The sequence below is a fragment of the Marmota flaviventris genome, chromosome 3, assembly GCF_047511675.1.
Source record: "Marmota flaviventris isolate mMarFla1 chromosome 3, mMarFla1.hap1, whole genome shotgun sequence".
Lineage (NCBI taxonomy): Eukaryota > Metazoa > Chordata > Mammalia > Rodentia > Sciuridae > Marmota > Marmota flaviventris.
In genome coordinates this window covers 114,095,262-114,122,555 of record NC_092500.1, presented here as the reverse complement: position 1 = coordinate 114,122,555, position 27,294 = coordinate 114,095,262, and positions in this window count along the sequence as shown.

Genomic DNA, 27,294 nt, shown 5'->3' with positions numbered 1-27,294 from the left:
TTACAAATAGGGTTTAGTACTAGAAATAGGTCTAGGGCGAGACATAGATTTAGTCTTAGGGCTAGGGTTAGAGTTAGGGTTATGGTTAGCATAAATTAGGGATAGGATTAGGGATAGGGTTAGTGTTAGAGTTAGGACTAGGGTTAGGGCTAGGGTTAGGGTTAGTGTTAGTGTTAGGTTTTGGTTTAGATTTAGGGGAAGGGATAGGGTTATACCTAGGTTCAGTTCTAGGGTGAAGGTTGAAATTAGGGATTGGACTAGGGTTAGGGATTGGGTTAGGATTAAGGTTAATTTAGGGCTAAGATGAGGGCTTGGGTTTGTATTAGGTTTAGGGCAAGAATTAGGTCTAGGGCTAATGTCAGGTCTGGGGTTATGGTTAGGAATAGTGTTAGGGTTAGGTTTATGCCTAGGTTTAGTGTAAGGGATAGGTTTAGGGTAAGAATCAGGTTTAGAGGTAAATGTATTATTAGAGTCAGTGTCTTGTTTAGAGTTTTGTTTATGTGATGTTTTAGGTTTAGGGCTCGAAAAAGTGTTAGGTTTAGGGTTAGGGTTAGAGTAATTGATAGGGTTAGGTTTAGTTTTCAGGTTAGGTCTATGTAATGGATAGGGTTAAGGTTATCGATACGTTTAGGGTTAGGCCTAGGGTTAGCATTTGGGTTAGGCTTATTTTTACATTTATCCATTATGGTTTGGGTTAGGATTAACCCAAATTAATGGATAGTTTTTGGGCTAGGATTATGGTTAGGATTAGGGCTAGTGTTAAAGTTAGGGTTAGTCCTATGGTTAGTGTTAGGGTTAGGTTTAGGGTTATTGTTAGGGCGAGGGCTAGAGTTATGGCTATATTTAGGATTAGATTTAGGTCTAGGGCTAGTGTTAGTGTTAGATTTAGATATAGGTTTACCGGTACGGCTAGTGTTAGGTTTTGGTTTAGGGATAGGGTCAGGTTTAAACCTAGGGTTAGTGTTAGGGCCAGAATAGGGTCATGGTTAGGGTTAGGGTTTGGGTTAAGTTTAAAGCTTGAATGAGGGCTAGGGTTAGGACGAGTAACCCTATGGGGTAGACTAAGTATTAGGGTTAGGACTAGAGTAGCAACAGGGTGAGAGTTTGACTTAGTGTAAGGGATAGGGTTAGAGCTAGGGATAGGAATAAGGATAGGGTTAGGATTAGGGTTAGGGTTAGGATTAAGGCTACGTTTAGGGCTAAGATTAGGTCTAGGATTTCTGTTCAGGTGAGGGCTAGCATTGGGGCTTGGGCTAATGTTAGGTTTAGGGATAGTTTTAGGGTTAGGATTATGATTAGGTATAGTGTAAGGACTAGGTTAAGGATTAGGTTAAGGTTTAGAGCTAAGGGTATTATTAGAGTCAGGTTCAGGGTTACAGTTTGGGTTAGGTTAATGTTTATGCCTAAGGCTCAAATTAGTGTTAGGGTTAGGGTTAGATTTAGGGTTATGGATATGGTTAGGTTTAGGGTTCAGGTTAGTTTTAGGGTAATGGATAGGTTTAGAGTTAGGAATAAGTTTAGGGTTATCCTAGAGTGTGTTAGTGAGAGGTTTAGGATTAGGGTTAGGGTTAGAATTAGAGTTAGGGTTAGATGTAGGATTAGGGCTAGGGCTAGGGTTAGGGCTAAAGTTAGTGCAAGTGTTTGGGTTATCGTAAGAGATAGGGGTAGAACTAGGAATAGGGCTAGTATGAGAGTTAGTCTTAGGGATAGAGTTAGGTTAGGTTTTGGGCTAAATTAGGGCTAGGAATACTTTTGGGATTTGTGTTTGAGTTAGGTCTAGTGTTAGGCTTAGGTTTAGGTTTAGGGATATGGTTAGGTTTAGGGGAAGGGATGGGGTTATAGCTAGGTTTAGGGCTAAGTAGAAGGTCAGGATTATGGTTAGGGCTAGGAGCCCTACCTTTAATCTATCCCAAAGACTAATTGCAACCCTGATCCTCATAATACACTTAGCTCAAATCCTGACCCTAACCCTAAACCTAACACTTACACTAGACGTAGCCATTAACCTAACCCTAAAACTATCTTTAACCATAACCCTAGACCTGAAATTAGCCCTAGCCCTAATCCTAGACCTAATCCTAGCCTTAATCCTAACCCAATCCATACCTCGAGCCCTAACCCTAATTCTAACCCTCGCCATAGCACTAAAACTAGCTAAAACCCCATCCCTTACCTAAACCTAATTATAGCCCTGAACCTAACCATATTCCTAAACCTAACCCTAACCCTCACCCTAACCCTAAGCCTATCACTAACACTAAGCCTAGCACTAATCCTAGCCCTAATAAATCATATCCTAACCCTAACCCTAGCCCTAAGACTAACTCTAACTCTTGCCCTATCCCTAGTCCTAGTTCTATCCTTAGCTTTAGCCCTAAACCTAGATCTAAACCTAACTCTAAATCTAAACTTAACTGTAAACATAAGTCTAAACCTAACCTAACACTAGACCTAACCATAATGCTAAACCTAATACTTGCCCTACTCCTAGCCCTAGCCATAAAACAAAACCAAGTCATAGCCCTAACTCTAACCCTTAACCTAAACCAAATTCTAACCCTAAACCTAGCCCTAAGACTAACTCTAAAACTAACCCTGACCCTGATGCTGGCCCTAACACTAATCCTAGCTCTAAACATCACCTTAAAATTAAATTAACCCTAACACTAAACCTTGCCTTAACCCTAATCCTAAAACTAGCCTTAATTGTAACCCTAGTTCATACATTAGTCATTGTCCTAACCCTAGTTCTAACCCTAACACAAATCCTATCTGGAATCAGAGCCCTGACCCTAGCTTTAACCCTAATCTTAACCCTAACACTGGCTCTAACCCTGACCCTAACCCTAGCCCTAACCCTAGTTTTAAACCTATCCCTTACCCCTAAGCTAAACCCCTTTCCAAATGATAATCCAAGTCCTAACCCTATTTCTTAGCCTAACTAAAAATCTAACCGAATTACTAGTCCTAACCTCAGCCCTCATTCTAGCACTAACCCTAACCCTAACCTTTATTCTTACCCTAAAATTAATCCTAGGTCTAAACCTGACCCTAACCCTAAATGAAACCCTAACACTAGCCCTGTGGTAACCCTATATCTATATTTAAGCCTAACACTAGACCTAGATCCAAAGCTAATCCTAAATATGGCTAAATTCAATCCCTAGACCTAAACGAAAACCTAGCCCTAGCCCTAACAATAACCCTTAACCTAAACCAAATATTTACCCTACCCCTAGATCTAACTCTAGTGATAATTCTGGCTTCAACCCTAATCCTAACACAAATACTACCCCCAAACACTGACACTGACCCTAACACTAACCCTAGCTCTAAACATCACACTAACAATAACCCTAACCCTAACACTTGACCTATTCCTAAACCTAACCCCCAAACTAGCCATAATCATAACCCTAGTTTGTAATTATCTGTAGCCCTTACCCTAGCTCTATCCTAACCCCATGTCTGGCCTTAATCTGAGTGCTAACCCTAGCTTTAATCCTAACCCTAATCCTAGCTCTAACACAAACCCTAACCCTAGCCCTAAACCTAGCTCTTACCCTATCCATTACCTTAAGCCAAACCCTAAAACTAATGATAACCCTAGGCCTAACCCAAATCCATAGCCTAACACAAACGTTAACACTACTACTAGTCCTGATTCTAAACTTCATTCTAGCTCTAACACTAACCCAAACCCAAACCATAACCCTGACCCTTATTCTGATCCTAAAACTAACTCTAGGTCTCAACCTGACCCTAACCCAAACCTGAACCCTAACACTAGCCCTACAGGTAATCCTACACCTAAACCTAAACCTAACACTATCCCTAGACCTAAACCTAATCATTAATCTAGCCATAACCCTAGCCCTAGACGTAAACAACAACCTAGCTCTAGCCCTAACAATAACCCATAACATAACCTAAATACTAACCCTACCCCTAGACCTAACCCTAGTCCTAATTATGGCACTAACCCCAACACTAACTCTAATCTGAACACTGACCCTGACCCTAACATAAACCTAGCTCCAAAACTAACCCTAACCCAAAACAATCCTAACACTAGGCCTACCCATAATCCTAACCCTAAAACTAGCCCTAATCATAACCCTAGCTCTTACATTACCCTTGGTGCTAACCCTAGGCTTAAACTAACACAAAACCTAGCTCTAATCCTAGGCCAAAATGTAGCCCTAAGTGTAACCCTATACCTAACCCTATCCCTAACCCTAACCCTAACCCTTGTCTTAGACCTAACCCTACCTCAAAGCCTAAACTTCACCCTAAAGATAAAACTAGCCCTCTCCCAAACCCTAACCTAACCCTAGCCCTAATCCTAACCTTAAGCATAGTGCTAACCATAGATCTAACCATATCCACTACCCTAACCCTAACCCTAATCCTAACCATAAACCTAGTTTTAACACTAGCTCTAACCCTATCTATTACCCTAACCCTAACCCTAATGCTAACCCTAGGCCTAACCCTAACTCTATTACAATCCCTAAACCTATCCATTACCCTAAACCTAATCTGAACCCTAATCCTAACCCTATCTATTACCCTAACCCTAACTCTAACCCTAACACTAATTTGAGCCCTAAACCTAACCCTTAACCTAAACCAAACCCTAAGCCGTACCCTGACCCTAATAATAAAACTAGCTCTAAACTTTACATTTTTGCTAAATCTAACACTTACACTAGACCTAACCATAAACAACACTAATCTATCTCTAACTGTAACCCTAAACCTGACAGCCTTAGCCCTAATCCTAGCCCTAACCATAACACGAACCCTAGCTCTTATCCTAGCCCTAAACCTAGCCTTAATCATAACCCTAACCATGATTCTAATCCTTTCCCTAGCCCTAAACCTAGCTATAACTCCATCACTTACCCTAAGTCTAATCCACACCTAACCCTAACACTAACCCTAGCCCTAATCCTAAATCTGACCCTAACCCTAGCCTTAAGACTAACTAAAACTCTTGCCCTAGCCTTAACCCTAATTCTAACTCTATCACTTACCATTACCCCAATCCTAGCCCTATCCTTCACCTTGCCCTAACCCTAGATCTAAACCTAACTCTAAGCCTAAACATAATGGTCACACTAGCCCTAATCCTAACATTAATCCTAAAATTAGCCCTAACCCTAGGCTTAGCCCCAAAACAAAACTGAGCCATAACACTAACCCTAACCCTTAACCTAAACCAAACCCAAACCCTATATCTAGCCCTAATCCTAGCCCTAATTCGAGTCCTAACCCTAACCCTAAAATTACCCCTGACCCTGAATCGGATCCTAACACTAACTGTAGCTCTAAACATCACCCTAACCCTAAACCTAACCCTAACACTAGAACTCCTCCTAACCTTAAACCTACTCCTAACCCTAAGGCAAAAACTAGCCCTAATCATATCCCTAGTTCGTACATTAGCCATAAACCTAAACCTAATGCTAACCAAAACCTAGCCCTAATCTGAGACCTAACCCCAGCTTTAACCCTAACCCTAACCCTAACACTAGCCCTAACCCTAACCCTAACCATAGCCCTAACCCTAGTTCTAACCCTATCCCTTAACTTAAGCCAAACCCTAAATCTAATGCTAACCCTAGTCCTAGCCCTAATTCTTAGCCTAACCCAAACCCTAACCCTATTACTAGTCCTAACCCTAGCCCCCATTCTATTTATAACCATAACTGAAACCCTAATCCTAACCCTTACAATTATTGTGACCCTAACCCTAAACCAAACCCTAACCTAGCCCTACCTGTAACCCTATGCATAGACTTAACCCTTACACTAGCCCTAGACATAAACCTAATCCTAAACCTAGCCATATCTGTAACTCAGGATCTAAACAAAAACCTAGATCTAGCCCTAAAGGTTACCCCTAACATAACCCAAACACTAACCCTACCTCTAGACCTAACCTAGTCCTAATTCTGGCTCTAACCATAACCCTAACCCTAACTCAAAAACTGACCCTGACCCTAACACTAACACTAGCTTTACAACTGACCCTAACCTGAAACCTAAACATTACACTAGACCTAGCAATAACCCTAACACTTATATTACCATAGCACTAACCTTAGCCCTAAACCTAACACAAAACCTAGCCCTAATCCTAGGCCTAAACCTAGCCCTAAGCATAACCCTAACCCTAACCTTAGCCCTAATGCTAACCCTAATCTTAGCCCTAACACCAACCCTAACCCTCACCTTAGACCTTACCCTAGCTAAAACCCTAACCCTAACCCTAAACATAACCCTATCCCTATCCCTAACCCTAATCTTAACCCTAGCCCTAATCATAACATTAACACCAGCCCTAATACAATCTCTAAAATTATCTATTATCCTAAACCTATCCCTAACCCTAATGATAACCCTAGCTCTAACCCTAACCGTATATCTAATCCTAAACCTAATCCTAAATGTTACCCTCTTTATAGCCCTATACATAGACCAAACCCTAACCCTTACTCTAACCCTAATGCTAGTCCAATCCCTAACCCTAATCCTATCCCTAATCCAAGACCGAACCCTAGCTTTAACCCTAAACCTAACCCTAACACTAGCCTTAACCTTAACCCTAAATGTAGCACTAACCCTTGCTCTAACCCTATCCCTTACCCTAAGCCAACCCTAACCCTAGTGCTAACCCTAGTCCTAAACCTAATCTTTAGCCTAACCCAAACCCTAACCCTATTACTAGTTCAAAACCTAGCCCTCATTCTATCTCCAACCATAACCTAAACCTAACCCTAACCCTGACACTTATTCTGACCCTAACGTTAACCGTAGGTCTAAATCTGAACTAAATCTAAACCAAACCCTAAAACTAGCACTAGCAGTAAACCTATAAATAAACCTAACCCTAACACTAGCCCTAGACCTATACTTAATCCTAAATCTAGCCATATCTCTAGATCTAGACTTAAACAAAACCTAGCTCTAGCCCTAATGATAAACATTAACCTAACCCAAACACTCACCTTACCCCTAGACCTAACTCTACTGATAATTCTGGCTTTAACCCTAACCCTAACAACTATCTTGAACACTGACCGTGTCCCTAACACTAACCATAGCTCTAAACATTATGTTAATGCTAAATCTAACTTAACACTTGACCTAGCCGTAACACTAACTCAAAAACTAGCCCTAATCATAACCCTAGTTTGTACATTAGTTGTAACCCTAACACGAGCCTAACCTAACCCAAAACCTGGCCCAGATCCCAGCACTAACCCTAGCTTTAACCCTAACCTAACACTAGCCTTAACACAAACCTTAACCCTAGCCCTAACCCTAGCTCTTACCCTATCCATTACCTTAAGCAAGCCCTAAACCTAATGCTAACGATAGTCCCTAACCCTAATCCATAGCCTAACCCAACACTAACCCTATTATTCATCCTAACCCTAACTCTCATTCTAGCTCTAACCCTACACAAACCCAAACCCTTACTCTGACCCTTATTCTGACCCTAACACTAACCCTAGGTCTCCACCTGACCCTAACCTGAATCCGAACCCTAACATTAGCCATACCAGTAATCCTATACCTAAACCTAAACCTAACACTATCCCTAGACATAAACCTAATCCTAAACCTAGCCATATCTCTAGCCCTAGACCTGAACAACAACCTAGGTGTAGCCCTATCAATAACCCTTAACCTAACCCAAACACTAACCCTACCCCTAGACCTAACCCTAGTCCTAATTATGGCACTAACCCCAACACTAATCTAACCTGAACACTGACTCTGACCCTAAAATAAATCTAGCTCCAAAGCTGACAATAACCCAAAACCTAATGCTAACAATAGACCTAGCCATAACCCTAACCCTAAAACTAGCCCTAATCATAACTCTAGCTCTTACATTACCCATGGCTCTAACCCTAGGCCTAAACTAACACAAAACCTAGCCCTAATCCTAGGCAGAAACCTATCTCTAAGTGTAACCCTAAACCTAACCCTAGCCCTAACCCTAACCCTAATCCTTGCGTTAGACCTAACCCTAGCCCAAACCCTAACCTTTACCTTAAACATAACCCTAGCCCTATAACAAACCCTAACCCAACCCTAGCCCTAATCCTAACCTTAATCTTAGCCCTAACAATAGCTCTAATTCTATCCACTACCTAACCCTAGCCCTAATCCTAACAATAACCCTAGCCCTAACCCTAGCTCTAATCTTATCCATTACTCTAACCATATTCCTAAACCTAATGCTAATTCTCAGCTTAACACTAACCCGTTCACAATCCCTAAACCTATCCATTATTCTAAAACTAACCTGAATACTAATCCTAAGCCTATTCATTACCCTAACCCTTACTCTAACACTAACGAGAATTCTAGCCCTAAACCTAAACCTAAACCTTAACCTAAACCAAACCCTAAGCCATACCCTGAGCCTAATAATACACCTAGATATATACTTGACCCTTACCCTAAATCTAACCCTAAATATATCCCTAACCGTAAACCTAGACATGACATTAGCCCTAAACCTAATCCTAGCCCTAACCCTAACACGAACCCTAGCTCTCATCCTAGTCCTAAACCTAGCCTTAACTGTAACTCTAACCCTAATTCTAACCTTTTCCCTAGCCATAAACCTACCTATAACCCATCATTTACACTTAACCTAACCAAATCCTAACCCTAACACTAACCCTAGCCCTAAACTTAATCCTAGGCCTAACCCTAAACTAACCCTAGCCCTAATCCTAAACCTAACCCTAAACCTAGCCCTAAGAATAACTATAACCTCTTGCTCTAGCCCTAGCCCTAATTGTAACCCTATCACTTACCATAACCCTATTCCTAGCCCTAAGCCTAGAATAACCCTAGTCCTAAATTTACACCTTGCCTTATCCCTAGATCTAAACCTAACTCTAAATCTAACACTAACTCTAGGCCTAAACCTAAGGCTAACACTAGCTCTAACCCTAACACTCATCCTAAAACTAGCCCTAACCCTAGTCCTAGCCCTAAAACAAAACTGAGCCATAACCCTAACCCTAAACCTTGACCTAAACCAAACCCTAACCCTACATCTAGCCCTAAACCTAGCCCTAATTCGAGTCCTAACCTTAACCGTAAAACTATCCCTTAACCTGTCTCTGACACCAACACTAACCCTAACTCTAAACATGACCCTAAACCTAAACGTTACCCTAACACTAGACGTAGCCCTAACCCTTATTCTAAAATTAGCCCTAATCATAACCCTAGTTCATATATTAACCGTAACCTTAAACCTAATGCTAACCAAAACCTAGCCCAAATCTGAGACCTAACCCTAGCTTTCACCCTAACCCTAACCCTAACACTAGCCCTAACCCTAACCCTTACCCTAGCTCTAACACTAGCTCTAACCTTATTCCTTACCCTAAGCCAAACCCCAACACTAATGCTAACCCTAGTCCTAACCCTAATCCTTAGCCTAACCAAAAACCTAATCCTATTACTAGTCCTAAACCTAGCCTTCATTCTAGTTATAACAATAACCCAAAATCTAACCCTAACCTTGACCCTTATTCTGGCCCAACCTCTAAACCAAACCCTAACAATACCCCTACCCATAACCCTGTATCTAAACCTAGCCCTATAACTACACATAGAATAGACCTAATCATAAATATAGCCATATCTCTTACCCATGACCTAAACAAAAATATAGCCCTAGCCCTAATGATAACCCTTAACCTAACCCAAACACTAACCCTACCACTAGACATAACCAATCCTAATTCTGGCTCTAGCCCTAACCCTAACCCAAATCCGAACACAGACCCTGACACTAACACTAACCCTAGCTTTAAAACTGACCCTAACCGAAACCTAAACCTAACACTAGACCTAGCCATAACCCTTACCATAACCCTAGACTTTACATTACCATAGCACTAACACTATCTCTAAACCTAACACAGAACCTAGCCTCATCCTAGGCCTAAACCTATCCCTAAGCATAATCCTAAACCTAACCTAACCTTATCCCTTACCCTAAGCCCTAACCCTCACGCTAACCCTAACCCTCTCCTTAGACCTAACCCTAGATAAAACACAAACCCTAACCCTAAACATAACCCTATCCCTATCCCTAAACCAAATTCTAACCCTAGCCCTAATCATAATGTTAACACTAGCCCTAATACTATCTCTAAAATTATCCATTACCCTAACCCTAACCCTAACCCTAATGATAACACTAGCCCTAACCCTAAATGTAAACCTAATCCTAGACCTAACCCTAAACCTAACACTCCTCATAGCCCTAAACCTAGATAAAACCCTAAACCTTACTCTAAACCTAACCCTAGCCATAACATCTAACATATCCATTAACCTAACTCTAATGATAACCTTAGCCCTAACCTAACACTAACCCGAGACCTAACCCTAAAGCTAACACTCACCCTAGCATTAACCCTAGCTCAAATCCTAACCCATACCATAAACCTATCCCAAACCCTAACCCTAGCCCTAACAATAAACCCCTATTCCTAACCATGACCCCCCTAATCCTAACCAAAACCCTAGCCCTAACACTAGCTCTAACACTATCCATTACCCTAACCATAACCCTAACCCAAATGCTAAACCTAGGCCTAACCTTAACCCTATCACTATCCCTAGTCCCACTCATCACCCTAATCTGAACCCAAATGTTAAACCTAACCCTATACATTACCCTAACCCTAACACTTACCCTAACGCTAATTAGAGCCCTAACACTAAACGTTAACCTAATCTAAACCCAAAGAATGAACTTGACATTAAGAATATACGAAACTCTAATCTTGACCCTTACCCTAAACCTAACTCTTATGCTAGACCTAGCCATGAACCTAACTCTATAACCATCCCTATCTGTAACCCTAAACCTGACTTTGTCCCTAGCCTTACAACTTGCCCTAACCCTAGCAAAAACCCTAGCCCTCATCCTAGCCCTAAACCTAGCCTTAATCCTAACCCAAACCTAACCCTAGCACTAAACCTAATTTTAATCATCGCCCTAGCACTAAACCTAGCTATAACCCAATCTGATTCCCTAAACCTAACCCTAAACCTAAACCTAAACAGCCCTAATCCTAGTCCTAAGCCTAACACTAAGCCTAGACCTATTCCTAGCCCTAATTTAGCCCTAAATCTAACCCTATCCCTAGCCCTAAGACTAACTCTAACTCTTGCTCTAGCCCTATTCCTAGTTCTAACACTATCCCTTACCATAACCCAAACACTAGCCCTAACCATAGCCCTAACCCTATCCATAGTCCCAATCCTAAAATTAACCATAACTCTAAATCTACCCCTAAGCCTAAACTCACCCTAACACTAGCAATAACACTAATGCTAATCATAAAACTACCCTTAACTTGAGCCTTAGCCCTAAAACAAAACCGAACCATAGCACTAACCCTAACCCTTACCCTAAACCGAACCCTAGATTTACATCTAGCCCTAAGCTTACCCCTAATTTGAGTTCTATCCATAACCCTAAATTTAAAGCTGACCCTGACACTGACCCTAACACTAACCCAAGCTCAAAACATCTCCCTAAACCTAAACCTAACCCTAAAACTAGTGTTAGCCCTAACCCTAAAACTAGCCCTAAACATAACCCTAGTTCTTACATTAGCCATATCTATAAAACTAGCCCTAACATAACCCAAAACCTAGGCCTAATCTGAGCCCAAACCCTAGCTTTATCCCTAATTCTAAACCTAAACCTAGCCCTAACCCTTACCCTAGATGTAACCCTACCTTTAATCCTTGCACTAACCCTAAACCTAACCCTAAACCTATCCCTAACCCTAACCATAACCCTAGCCCTAACCCTAGGTCTAAAGCTATTCATTATCTTAAGCCTAATCCTAACCCTAGGCCTAACCCTAACACTATGCCTAACCCTAACCTATCCATCACCCTAAACATAACCTGGATCCTAAACCTAACAATATCCATTACCCTAACTCTAACCCTAACCCTAATTCTAATTCAAACCCTAACTCTAAACCTTAACATAAACCAAACCCTAACCCTGACCTTGACTCTAATAATACCCCTACCTCTAAACCTGACGCTAACACTAATTCTAAACCATACACTATACCTAGTCATAACACTATCCCTAAAACTATTCCTAACCAAAACCCTAGACCTGACATTAGACCTAGTTCTAATGCTAGCCCTAAACCTAACACAAACCCTAGCCCTAATCCTAGGCCTAACATTAGCCTTAATTCTAACCCTAAACTTAACTCACAATAATTTTAACTCTGGCCCTAGCCCTAAACCTAGCTGTAACATCATACCTTACTTTAACCCTAACCCTAATCCTAATCCTAGACCTAAACCTAGGCCTAACTCTAAAACTAACCCTAGCCCTAATCCTAGCCCTAATTTAGCCCTAACCTTAACTGTAACCCTAACTCTAGCCCTAAGGCTAAATTTATCTCTCACCCTAGCCCTGTTAATTATTCTAAACCTATCCCTTACCATAACCCTAGACTTTACATTACCAGAGCACTAACACTATCTCTAAACCTAACACAGAACCTAGCCCTAAACCTAGCCCAAACCAGATCCGTAACCTTTGCACTAGCCCTAAACCTAGATCTAAACGTAACTCTAAATCTAACCCTAACCCTAAGCCTAAACCTCACCCTAACACTAGCCATAACACTAACGCTAGTCCTAAAACTAGCCCTTACCCTAAAACAAAACCAAACCATAGCCCTGAAGGTAACCCTTAACCTAAACCAAACCCTAATTCTACACCTAACCCTAACCCTAGCCCTAGAACTAACTCGGACCCTAAGACTAATCCTAGCTCTAAACATAACCATAACCCTAACCCTAACTCTAACACTAATCTTAAACCTAACCCTAACACTAGATATAAACATAATACTAACCCTAAAACTAGCCCTAATTGTAACCTTAGTTCTTACATTAGCCTTAGCCCTAATGCTAACACAACACCTAGCCCTAATCTGAGACCTAAACATAGCTTTAACCCTAACCCTAACCCTAAGCCTAGCCCTAAACCTTGCACTAATCCTATCCGTTACCCTATGCCAAACTCTAACTCTAAACCTACCCTAGTCCTAAACCTAATCCTTAGCCTTTTCCAAACCCTACCTCTATTACTAGTTTTAACCCTAGCCCTCATTCTAGCTCTAAGCCTAACCCAAAACCTAACCCTAACCCTGATCTCTATTCTGAACCTAACACTAACCATAAATCTAAACCTGACACTAACACTAAACCGAACACTAACTTTAGCACTACTGGTAACCCTATACCTAAACCTAACCTGAACACTAGACCTAGACATAAACCTAATAATTCATGTAGCTATACTCTAGCCATAGCCATATAAAAACCTAGCCCTAGCCCTATTCATAACCCTTAACCTAACCCAAACACTAACCCTACACCTAGACCTATCACTAGTCCTAATGCTAGTCCTAACCATAAACCTAACCCTAACCCAAACACTGACCCTTACCCTAACACGAACCATAGCTTTAAACCTTATCCCAACCCAAAACCTAACCCTAACACTGGACCAAGCCATAACCCTAACCCTAAAATTAGACATAACCATAGGCCAATCCCTCCCTTTAACTCTATCCATTACCCTAACCCTACCCTAACCCTAATGCTAATCCTAGCCCTAAGCCTAACCCTGATCTAACCCTGACACTCACCCTAGTCCAAACCCTACCTTAATCCCTAAGCTTTAAAATTAACCTAACACTAACACTAACCCTTGGCCTAAACCTAACCCTAACAATAATTGTAGCCCTAATCCTAACCTTAACCCTAGCCATGACACTAGTTCTAACCCTACTCATTACCCTAACTCTAATCCTAACCCTAACCCTAATGATAACCCTAGCCCTAACCCTAAAACTACTCTAACTCTAGACATAACTGTAAACCTAAAACTTGCCATTCTTAACCCTAGATCAAATCCTAACCATTACCCTAAACCTATCCCTAAACCTAAACTTAACCCTAAACCTAACCCTAAACCTAAACTTAACACTAATCCTAGCCCTAACCCAACCATAACCCTAACCCAATATCTAACCCTATCCAATATCCTAAACCTAATGATAACCCTAGCCCTAACCCTAACACTAATACTGACACTAACCGTAACTCTAACATATACCTAACACTCGCCGTAATGCTAACCCTATCTCAAACCTGAAACTGTACTCTAAACCTAACCCTAATTCTATTGCCTAGGCCTAACCCTAAACCTAACCCTAATTCTAGCTTTAATACTAACCATAACCCTAGCCCTAACCCTAGCTATAACCTTATCCATTACCCTAAGCACAACCATAACCCTAATGCTTACCTAGGCCAAACCCTAACCCTATTGCTTACTCTAACCTTATCAAATACCCTAAACCTAATCTGATCCCTAAACCTAACCCTATCATTACCCTATCTCTAACCCTAAAGCTAATTTTAGCCCTAAACTAAAACCTTAACCTTCATCTAAAACAAACCCCAAACCTGACCCTAACCCTAATAATACCCCTATCTCTAAATCTGACCCTCAACCTAAACCTAAAACTTAGATTAGACCTAGCCATAAACCTAACCATAAATCTATCCCTAACCATAACCCTAGGCCTGACACTAGCCCTAGCCCTAATTCTTGCCATAAACCCTAATACTAACCCTAGCCCTAAACCTAGCCTTATTACTAACTTAAACCATAACCCTAGTCCTAACCATAATTCTAACCTTCGACTTAGCCCTAAAAGTAGCTATAACCCCATTCCTTCCCCTAAAACTAACCCTATCCCTAAACTTAAACCTAAGCCTAACACTATGCCTAATTCTAACGCAAACCCTAGACCTAACCCTAGCTGTAATTTAGCCCTAAACCTAACCTAGCCCTAGCCCTAAGACTAACTATAATCCTCGACCTTGCCCTATTCCTAGTTCTAACCCTATCCCTTACCATAACCCGAACACTTGCCCTAACCTTAGCCCTAACCCTAGCCCTAGCACTAATCCTACATCTGAATCTAAACCTAAGTCTAATCCAAACCTTAAACCTCTCATTAACACAAGCCATAACATTAAGGCTAATCCTAAAACTAGCCCAAACCTAGCCCTAGCCCTATAACAAAATCGAGCCACAACCCTAACCATAAACTTTAACCTAAATCAAACCCTAACCCTACACCTAGCCCTAAATCTAGCTCTAATTTGACACTAACCCTAAATCTAACCCTGAACCTGAATCTGACACTAACACTAACCCTAGCTCTAAACATCACCTGAAACCTAAACCTAACCCTAACACTAGATCTAGCCCTAACCCTAGGCCTAAAACTAGCCCTAATCATAACCCTAGTTCTCACATTAGCTTTAGCCTTAACCCTAGCCCTAACCTAACCCCAAAACCAGCCCTAATCAGAGCCCTAACACTAGATTTTACCCTAAACATAAACCTAATCCTCACCCTAACTCTTACCCTAACCCTAACCCCAACCCTTGCCATAACCCAAAACCTACCTATAACCCTAGCCCTAATCCTAAACATAACCCTAGAACTAACCCTAGCTGTAACCCTATCCATTACCCTAACCCTAAGCCTAAACCTAAGGCTAACCCTAGGTTAACCATAGCCCTAAACTTATCTGTTATCCTAAACCTAACCTGAACTCTAAACCTAACCATATCCATAACCCTAACCCTAACCATGAACCTAACGCTAATTTGAGCCCTAAACTTAAACATTAACCTAACACAAACCGTAACCCTGAACCTGATCCTAATAATACCCCTCGCTCTAAACCTTACCCTAAACCTTAACTGTTGAGAGCCACAGCTCAGTCAGAATGATGCCTGGTGTTTGCCAGAGGGAATTGTTTAAAGGTGACACTAGCAAACCATTGAGATGATGATTTGAATTAAGCTATATATAATTGCTGTGATGCTGGATTGAAGAATTGTATATTTGACCTTTACTGTCGGGCAATAGGGCGGCTATTGCTGCATCGGGCGCCCTCTACTTTGGAGTTCCCATGCAGTTCTCGCGGGGGTTCAGAGAGATTGTACAGAGCCTGGTGGAGGGAGTGTGGTCCCATGTGGTGTGTGCAGTGCCTGTGAGAGTTGGGGAATAAAGAGTTGCTGTTTGAATCTACAAGGCTTTGTGGTGGCTCAGTTATTTGTGCCCAGCCAGACTGCGGCATTTGGTGGCCCATGCGGGAAACTCCTGAAGCTTGGAGGTAAGTGAAATTGCTCGCCCCTGAGGAAGAGTGAGAGAATGGGTGACCACTTCAAAAAACAATGTGTTCTTGTTTTGACTTATTTTGTTTTTATTTCAAGTTGCCTGTCCCTAGAACTTTCTCAGGCAAACTGGGGAAAATGGTTGGCTCAAGGTTTGAAGTTGTTCACCCTGAGATAGAGATAGAAATAGACAATGAACATACATTTCAAGAAAATAGGAAAATTGTTACAATGCATTTTTGTTCCATTTTGGTTTCATTCTGTTTCAGTTTTGTTTTGTGTTATCTTTATAGTAGAAAGATGGGATTAGAAATTAGTAAAAAACAAACTGAAAGAGTGTTAAGTAAATTGTTAGAGGTTCAAACTATGATAGAAAACATGGTAGAATAAGCAAAAGAGAATGTCTCTCGAGCTAGTCAGACAGAAGAAGAAAATAAAAGGAAGAAAGCTAAGAGGAGAAACAGCTATTAGGGAAAAAATTACAACAGGAGGCTGCTACTAGCACCGTTCTATCACCAGATGGTGTAAGTGTCCAACCAACAGCTCCACCTATAGAGATAACACATGCTAAGTGGCCCTCAACCCCTGTAGTTGAGAGATGGGATCCTGAGACATGACCTCAAAGAAGCATGCCCTGTATTTGAGCAGGCAGGAGGGCAGTGAATTCACCATGCTTTAGATTTCAAAACAGCAAAGCAGTTAAAGGAGGCTGTAACAACCTATGGCCCTTAAGCACCCTTCATTGTAAGCATGGTTGAATCTATTACCAACTTGGACATGAAGCCAGCAGATTGGGCTAGCATGTGTAAAGCTGTGCTAAATGGAGGGCAATATTTGTTATGGAAGGTTGCCAATGAGGAATTTTGCATGGAGACAGCTAGGCGAATTGCAGCAGCCAGTTACCCTCAAAGAAATCCAGATATGTTGTTAGGAAAAGGACCTTATGAAGGTCAATGGCAACAAATTGAATATGATCCTGCTATATATTCACAAATTGCTGCAGATGCGGTTAGGGCATGGAAGACTTTACAAGGACATGGAGATTTACAAGGTCAATTATCTAAGCTAATACAAGGAGCTAATGAACCTTACACTGAATTTGTAGATAGACTTATTCAAACAGATACCAGAGTTTTTGGGGACACAGAACAAGCAATAACATTAATTAAACAGCTAGTCTTTGAGTGAGCAAACAGATGGTGCAAGGAGGCCATTAGACCATGGAAATATGGAGATTTAAACATATATATTTAATTATGCAGAGACATTAATGAACAAGGGCAAGTCTTGGCAGTTGCAGTACAACAGGCTTTAGATGCCAGGCCAAAAACATGCTACAATTGTGAACAAACAGGACATTTTAAAAGGAGTTGCCCCATAGGAGGAGGGTTTAACAAAGCTAGGTATCAAAGGAGTAGAATACCGGGTATTTGCCCATGAGGCTGTAGTGGAGACATTGGGCTAATGAATGCCATTCTCAAACCACCTTAGAGGGTACTCCGTTATAAAAAATGGACAAGGACCAGGTGTTTACCCATGATATCGTGGAGAAAAGCATTGGGCTCCATTGCCAAAAAATGGACAGGGGGGCTCAATGCTCAGGGTCCACGACCACAAATATATGGGGTACTCGAGGAACCCAGTGACACCATCAGGGTAGTTCCCAGGACACATTGTCCATTAGATCTCTCATCAGACAAACCAGAGGGAGCGCAGAGTTGGACATCTGCGCCTCCACCAGAGCAGTACTAACTCCAGAGATGGGAGTTCAAATCATTCCCACAGGGGTAAAAGGACCTCTTCCCTAAAAAACAGTAGGCTTATTATTCTTCTTTTACTCTAAAAGGACTTATGATATGTCCTGGGGTAATTGATCCTGATTATGAAGGTGTAATAAAAATTATAGCTAGTTCTCCAAGAGGTATATCAGGAATTTCACCAGGAGATAGAATAGCACAGTTATTAATAATACCCAGCCTGCATGATAAATTTTCCAGTAGTACTATAGAAAGAGGTTCCAGAGGATTAGGCTCCACAGGTGTAGATTGGGCTATGCTGTCTTTAAATTTAGATTCTCGCCTAATGCTAAAACTAAATATTCAAGGATATGAATTTAATGGGCTACTGGACACAGGTTTAGACCTTAGCATCATCTCTCGTCAAGAATGGCTGAAACATTGGTCATTATATCAAGCCACTCAAACGCTTCAAGGCCTAGGAGTGGTGACTAATCCCCATAGAAGTGCAATGGTATTAGATTGGAAGGATCCTGAAGGATGTGAAGGAACTATACAGCCATATGTATTGGATCATCTTCTTATAAATTTATGGGGACGAGATGTCCTAGATCAATTAGGTTTGAAATTAACAAATAACATCAATCCAAATGTGCCCACTATTATGGCTAGACAAGGTTGTAGGAAAGAAAAATGATTAGGAGAACATGAACAAGGTATAGCAGCACCGATTCAAATAGATCAAGGAATAGATAGACAGAAGGGATCACTGAGAGAAGAAAAGTTACTTGGAAATCAGAAAGACCAGTATGGGTTCCTCAGTGGCCCCTGACTAAAGAAAAGATACAAGCAGCCCATGACCTGGTCAAACAACAATTAGTGGAGGGACATTTACAACCTTCTCTATCTCCCCATAATACTCCCACTTTTGTCATTAAAAAGAAATCTGGAAAATGGAGATCATTGCAAGATTTAAGAGCCATTAATAATGAGATAATTATTATGGGACCTGCTCAATTGGGGATTCCCCAATTGTCTGCTTTGCCAAAAACCTGGTATATTTTAGCTATAGATATTAAAGATTTTTTTTCAATTCTAATCATCCTGAGGATAGTCCACGTTTTGCATTTACTATCCCTGCACTGAATTATGAAGGTCCTGATCAGAGATATGGATGGAAAGTACACCCTCAAGGGATGGCTAACAGCCCAACTATGTGTCAAATTTATGTTAACAAAGCAATCCAGCCACTTAGCAATCAAAATCCTGAACTACAAATATTTCACTATATGGATGATGTATCATTAGCACACAAAGATAAAAACACATTGCTAAAATGTTATGCCACACTTACAAATTTATTTAAAAAAATATAATCTAGAGATAGCAATAGATAAAGTACAATTAAATTTTCCAATTAATCATTTAGGAGTTCTATTATCCTCAACCATGGTCCATCCACCAAAAATTCAAATACTAGTAGATCAACTCAAATCACTTAACGATTTTCAAAAGTTATTAGGAGACATAAATTGGAAAAAGCCTTATCTAGGCATACCAACAGGAGAGTTGGGACCTTTATTTGATATCCTAAAAGGTCCATCAGATCCAAATACACCCCGCATGTTAACGCCTGAAGCAAGAAAGGCATTAAAAATCATTGAAACGTATATGGAAAATATGCATTTGGATAGAATTGATGTAAGTTTGCTTTATTATTTATTGTACTATCAACAAAAAATATTCCTACAGGAGTATTTTGGCAAGAAGTTCCATTATTGTGGATACATTTATCTTATTCTCCTAACACTATTCTTACTAGGTATCCTGAGGCTGTAGGGCAATTGATACTCAAAGGAATAAAAGCAGCAAAGGTAGTGTTTGGAATTTCTCCCAATAAAATTATTACTTCATATACTATGGATCAAATTGATGAGTTAGCTAATGCATTAAATACTTGGGAAAAAATCATGTGTAAATCTAATGTTTCATTTGAAAACCACTTACCATCTAATCCTTTATTGTCTTTTTGGTCTTCATATCCTGTAGTTTTACCAAAAATGACAAGAAAAACACCTATCATGAATGCTTCAAATATATTCACTGATGGGTCAAATAATGGTACAGCAGCAGTAGTTACCCCTGATCAAACTTTTACATTTTTAGTACCCAAACAATCAGCTCAAAAGGTGGAGCTTAATGCAGTATTACAAGCTTTTGTGATGTTTAAAGATTCTGTATTTAATTTATTTTCTGATAGTCAGTATATAGTTAATGCTATAGTATCCCTTGAAGATGCTGGTAGGATTTCTCCTTCCTCTACTCTTTTCTCTTTGTTTTCCACTATACAAAGTCTAATCTGGGACAGAAAAGATCCATTCTTTATAGGACATATCAGAGCACACACAGGATTGCCTGGAGCCCTTAGTTTGGGCAATGCTTTAGCAGATAAAACTACACATGACATACATATTTTCTCTACACGAGAAGAAGCTACAGATTTTCATAAAAGGTTCCATGTCAATGCTAATTCTTTACAAAAGCATTTTACAATAACTAAGGAACAAGCTAGACAAATAATGAAACAATTTCAAAATTGTGTGACCTTTTTATCACAAGTTAATCTTGGAGTCAATCCTAGAGGACTGATACCTAACCATATTTGGCAGATGGACGTCACACACTTGCCAGAATTTGGAAAATTAAAATATTTGCATGTTGCAGTTGATGCTTCTTCCGGATTTTTGATGGGCTCCCTTAATGCTGGAGAAAAACTAAAGATATTATAGCTCATTGCTTAAAAAATTTTGTCACTGTGGGCGTTCCAAAACAGTTAAAAACAGATAATGCCCCATGGCTATACCTCTACCGCTTTTAAACAATTTTGCTCATCATTTGGCATTACTCATATAACAGGAATCCCATACAATCCACAAGGACAAGGCATAGTTGAAAGAGCTCATCAAACTATTATAATGTACTTCTTAAAGCAAAAAGAGGTAATTGGGAAGGGGTATATATCCCCCAAACATAAACTTAAAATAACCCTTTTTACTCTGAACTTTTAAAATTTGGATTCATCAGGGCTTAATGCTGTGGAAAGGCATATGTATCCAAAAAATGTACATAAGCCTAAGGTACTTTGGAAGGATATTTTAACAGGAAAATGGAAAGGTCCTGACCCAGTGATTGTCTGGAGTCAGGGGTCTGTTTGTGTGTTTCCACAGGGAGAACAGCAGTCGATTTGGATTCCAGAGAGATTAACCAAAGCGATTTCTACAGACCAAAAAGAAGTTGATTTGACTCAAATCCATAACAGATGATATCCTGAGCTCCAGCTTGGCTATTCTTACATCTGCAACTGTGATTCTCCCATACCTGGAGGCTAATGAATAATGGACAGCATTAAGGCCTATTTCAAATGTAAAAAACCTTGAGGCTTGCTTGTGGGAATACCTTCAGACCCATATGCAAGTTACAGGAAGAAGGATGGGATATCAAAAGAAGAGTCAAACCTAGGTGGTTACCAGGATGCTTTTATCAATATCTATTTTATTATTGCCTTTTCCCACATCATAAAGTTCTATTTTATTTTTGAGCTCATACATACCTAGGTTAATGTTTTTCTGATCAGTTCTATTTTTTGACTGTGGAGTTTTAAACATTGCAATGGAGATTTCACCTGTAAAAAGCTACAAGCTTTTATTATGTTATGTGTTGTATTTATGGTATTATGTGTGCACACTTCTGTTTTGTATTGTATGTCTCTATGTGCGTATGTCCATATATCATATATGAGGAGCGCTCATGAAATAATGGATCCAAATATTTTTTTATTCACATGATTTATATGGTTTAATTTAAATTAGGTAAACAGCTGTTGAGGATTGTTTTAAAGGTGGTTAAGAGATCTGTTTGTTTACTTTCACCTTTCCTTTTCATTATATTTATTATTTCTGTTCAGGATTATGTAAATTGTTCAGAAAATTGTTTTCTTAGTGCGTGCTGGAATGTTACATAATTTCTTTTTAGCCATCATTGCCAGAATTCCTATCTTTATTCCAGTGCCGGTGAAGACAAAGATAAAACCAAACTACAGCTTCTTCAATAGCTCTGACAGTAAACTGTATAAACTGATGCATCAATGAATAATAACTCAACAAGTGGTGCTCAATGAAGGAGTCAATTTACTTTGGGAGGACATGGACATATTGATAGATTCCTCTGCTTTGAACTGCTTACAGAACTTCCCTGGACTATGTATCCCTTGTATGCTTTGTGTACTATCTGTTGGTGCAGCAAATTGTGGTAGTGCTGGGGCATCTTTTCTGATGGTGTCATCGGTGGTACAATTTTTCCAAAAAGAGCCGCGATTTGGCTTGGTGTTGTGGCATTTTGCATCCCCCTCCCTTCTGCTTGTGATGGTCTAAAGTTTGGGGGACAACAGAGAAGAGGCAAAGAACCTCACCCCCCAATGTCATCAAGGCCAAATTTGGGGACCAAGAGAGGTGAGGCAAAGAACTTCACCCCCCAACTGGCACCAAGGACAAACTTGGGGTCCAACAGAGGTGAGGCAAAGAACCTCACCCCCCAACTGGTGCAGAGGCCTATCCACAAATATTGCTGTATGCTGGACCGGTAGTCAATGACGGGTAAGATCCAATTGAAATGGTACCAACCTAAGACACGAGGCTGACACCTTGAGGTCAGCTCATCCGATGATGGGTAAGAACCATATGTAGATTTGGACAACCTAAGACAGGCATGGTCCCTAAGAAACATGCTCATTGTTTAATTAAACAGAAGGGGGGAGATGTTGAGAGCCACAGCCCAGTCAGAATGACACCTGGCATTTGCCAGAGGGAATGGTTGAATGTGATGCCAACTAACCATTGAGATGTTGATTTGAATTAAGCTATATATAATTGCTGTGATGCTGGATTGATTGAATTGTATATTTGACCTTTATTGTCAGAAAATAGGGTGGCTACTGTTGCCTCAGGTGCCCGCTACTTTGGAGTTCCCATGCAGTTCTCGCGGGGATTCAGAGAGATTGGACGGAGCCCATTGGAGGGAGTCTGGTCCCGTGTGGTGTGTGCAGTGCCTGTGAGAGTTGGGAAATAAGCAGTTGCTGTTTGAATCTACAAAGCTTTGTGGCAGCTCAGTTATTTGTGCCCAGGCAGACTGCAGCATTTAACCTAATTCTTACACTATACCTAGCCATAATCCTAATACTAAAACTATCGCTAACATAACACTGACATTAGTCCTAGCCCTAATGCTAGCCTAACATTAACACAAATACTAGCCCTAATCCTAGCCCTAAACTTAGCCTTAATCCTAATCCTAACCCTTATTTTAACCCTCACCCTAGCCCTAAACCCAGCTATAACATCATACCCAATCCTAACCATAACCCTAACCCAGGCCTAAACCTAGGCCTAGCCCTATTACTAACCCTAGCTCTAATTCTAGCCATAATTAAGTTCTATCCCTAACCCTAAAACTAATCCTAATCTTAAGACTAAGTCTAACTCTCACCCTAGCCCTAGTCCTAGATCTAACCCTATCCCTTACAATAACCCAAATCCTAGCCCTAACCTTCGCCCTAGATCTAAACCTACATCTAACTCTAACTCTAAATCTAAACCTAAACATAAGCCTAATTCAAACCCTAACATAGCTCTAACCCTAATGCTAATTTGAAAACTAGTCCTAATCCTAGCCCTAACCCTCAAAAAAAAAAAAAAAAAAAAAACCAAAAAAACCAATAAAACAAAAACAAACGAGTCATAGCACTGACCCTAACCCTTTACCTAAACAAAACCCTAACCCTACATCTAGCCCTAACCCTAGCCCTAATTAAAATCCTAACCCTAACTGTAGAACTAATTCTGACCCAGACTCTGACCCTCACACTATCCCTAATTCTACACATTACCCTAACCCTAAACCTAAACCTAACACTAGATCTTGCCCAAAAACTAACCCTGAAACTATCCCTAAACGTAAATCCAGTTCTTAAATTAGCCATAGCCCTAATCCTAATGCAAACCTAGCCCTAATCCAAGCCCTAATCCTAACTTCAACCCTAACCCTAACCCTAACCCTATCCCTATCCCTAGTCCTAGCCCCAGTGCTAAACCAACCCCTTACACTAAGTCAAACCCTCACCCTATTACTAACCTAGTCCTAACCCTAGTCCTTAGCCTACCCCAAACTCTAACTCTATTACTATTCCTAACCCTAGTCCTCATTCTAGCTCTAAATTTAACCCCAAACCTAACCCTAACCCTGAACCTTATTCTGACCCTAACACTAACCCTAGGTTTAATCCTGATCCTAACCCTAAACCGAAACGTAACCCTTGCCCTACCGGTAACCCTGTAACTAAACCTAACACTAACATTAGCTCAATACCTAATCCTAATTCTAAATATAGACATTACCCTAGCCCTAGCCCTAAAAATAACCCTTAACCTAACCCAAACACTAAAACTACCCCTGAAACTAACCCTAGTCCTAATTCTGGCCCTAACCCTAAACCTAACCCTAACCCGAACACTAACCCTTACCGTAATGCAAACCCTAATTTTAAGCCTTATGCTAACCTCAAAACTAACCCTAACACTAGACTAACCCTAAAAGAAGCCAAAACCATACCCTAGCTCTCACATTACCCATACACCTAACCTAGCCATAAATCTCACACAAAACCTAGCCCTAATCCTAACCCTAAACCTTTCCCTAAGCATAACCCTAACCCTAAACCTAAGCCTCTCCCTAGCCCTAACCCTAGCTCAACTCAAACCCTAAACCTTACCTTAAATGTAACCCTAGCCCAAGCCCTAAACAAACCCAAACCCTAGCCCTAATCCTAACTGTAACCATAGCACACAACCTAGCTTTAACTCTTTCAATTACCCTAATCATAACCCTAAACCTAATGCTAACCCCAGCCCTAACTCTAACCCTAACCCTACCCTAGCCCTGATTATAACCTTAAAACTTGCCCTAGATTTATCCCTAGCTCAATCCCTAACCCTTACCCTTAACCTAACCCTAACACTAAACCAAGGCCTATCCCTAACCCTAACTCTAGCCCTAATCCTAACTTTAACCCTAGCCCTAACCATAGCTCGAACCTATCATTACTCTGAACCTAAACTTAACCCTAATGTAACCCTAGACCTAAACCTAAACCTACCCTACGCCTAAACATAAATATAACCCTAGAATTACCATAAATGTAAACCTAACCCTAACCTTAGCCTTAGCTCAAATATTAACACTTATCCTAAACGTAACTCTAACCCTAACCCTAAACTTAAACCTAACTCTAACTTGACATCTCAACCTAGCAATTACCCTAATCCTAATAACAAACCTAGCCCTATGCCTAACACTAAACCTAACACTAACAATAACCATAAACCTTGACCAAACTCTAAACCCAAACCTAGCCCTAGCACTAACCCTAGCTCAAACACTAAACTGTACCCTAAACTTAAACCTAAAAATGATCCTAGCCCTAACCCTGACCCCAACCATAAATCTAGCCCTAATTTTAACCATAACCTTAACCCTAAACCTAAGTCTAAACCTATAAATTACCCTAATAATAACCATAAACCTAATGCTAACCCTTGGCCTGACCATAAAACTATCGCCAACCCTAACGATATCCATTACCCTAAAGCTAACCTGAACCCTAAACCTAACCTATCCATACCCTAACCCTATCTCTAACCTTAATACTAATTCAAGAACTAACCCTAAACCTTAACCTAACCCCAACCCAAAATCTGACCCTGACCCTAATGATACCCCTAGCTATAAACCTGACCCTTTCCGTAAGCCTAACACTTAAACTAGACCCAGCCATAAACCTAACCCTAAAACTATACCTAAATGTAACCCTAGACCTGACATTAGCCCTAGCCTTAATTCTTGCCCTAAATCTAACACAAAAAATAGCCCTAATCCTTGCCTTAAACCTATCCTTAATCCTAAACTCAACCATAAACCTAGTCATAACACTTATGCTAATCATAAAATAGCCTTATCCCTCATCCTAGCACTAAAACAAAACCAAGTAATAGGCCTAACCCTAATCCTTACCTTAAACCAAACCAAACACCACACCTAGACCTAACCCTAAGCCTAATTCGAGTCCTAATCCTCACCTTAATAATAACCCTGACCCTGACTATTATCCCAACACTATCCCTAGCTCTAAACACTGCCCTAAACTTAAACTGAACCCTAACCATAACTCTAGCCCTAATTTGAGTCCTAACCCTAACCCTAAAACTATCCCTGACCCTGAGTCATAACCTAATACTAGTCCTAGCTATAAATATCACCCTAACCTTAAAACTAACTCTAACAGTAGACCTACTCCTACCCCTACTTCAAAAACTAACCATAAATGTAACCCTAGTTCTTACATTAGCCATTACCCTAACCATAGCCTTAACCCTAACATCAAAACTAGCCCTAATTTGAGACCTAAAACTAGTTAAACCCTAATCCTAACCTAACTGTAACCCTAATCCTAGCTCAAAGCCTAACCCTTACCCTAAAAATAGACCTAGACCTACCCTTAAATCTAACCCTAACCCTAGCCCTAACCTTAAACTTAAACCTATCCCTAAACCTAGCTCTAAACCTACCCATAATCTAACCCTAACCCTAATTCTATGATAATCCTAGCCCAAATCCTAATGCTAACCCTAACCCTAACCAGAAAACTACCCCAGACATAACACTAAATCCTAACCCTAATCCTATGATAAACCTAGCCTGAACCCTAATGCTAATCCTAACCCTAACCAGAAAACTATCCCAGACATAACACTAAGTCTAAGACTCACAATAGCCCTAACCCTAGTTCAAATGGGAAACCTTACCATAAACCTAAATAAAAGCATAGCCATAACCCTAACCCTAAACAGAAGTCTAACTCTAACCCTAACCCTATATCAAACCGTATTCATTACCCTAACCCTAATCCTAACCTTAATGATAAACCCAGCCCTAACCCTAACACTAACCCTAAATTTGCTGTAATCCTATGCCTAGACCTAACCCTAAACCTAATCATTTTCTAGACCCAACCCTAGCTCTAAACCTAACCCTTACACTAAACATAACCCTAACCCTAACCCTAACCCTAGTTCTAATCCGAACCCTAAACCTAACTCAAGACCTATTCCTAACCATAACCCTAGCTCTAAACTTAGCT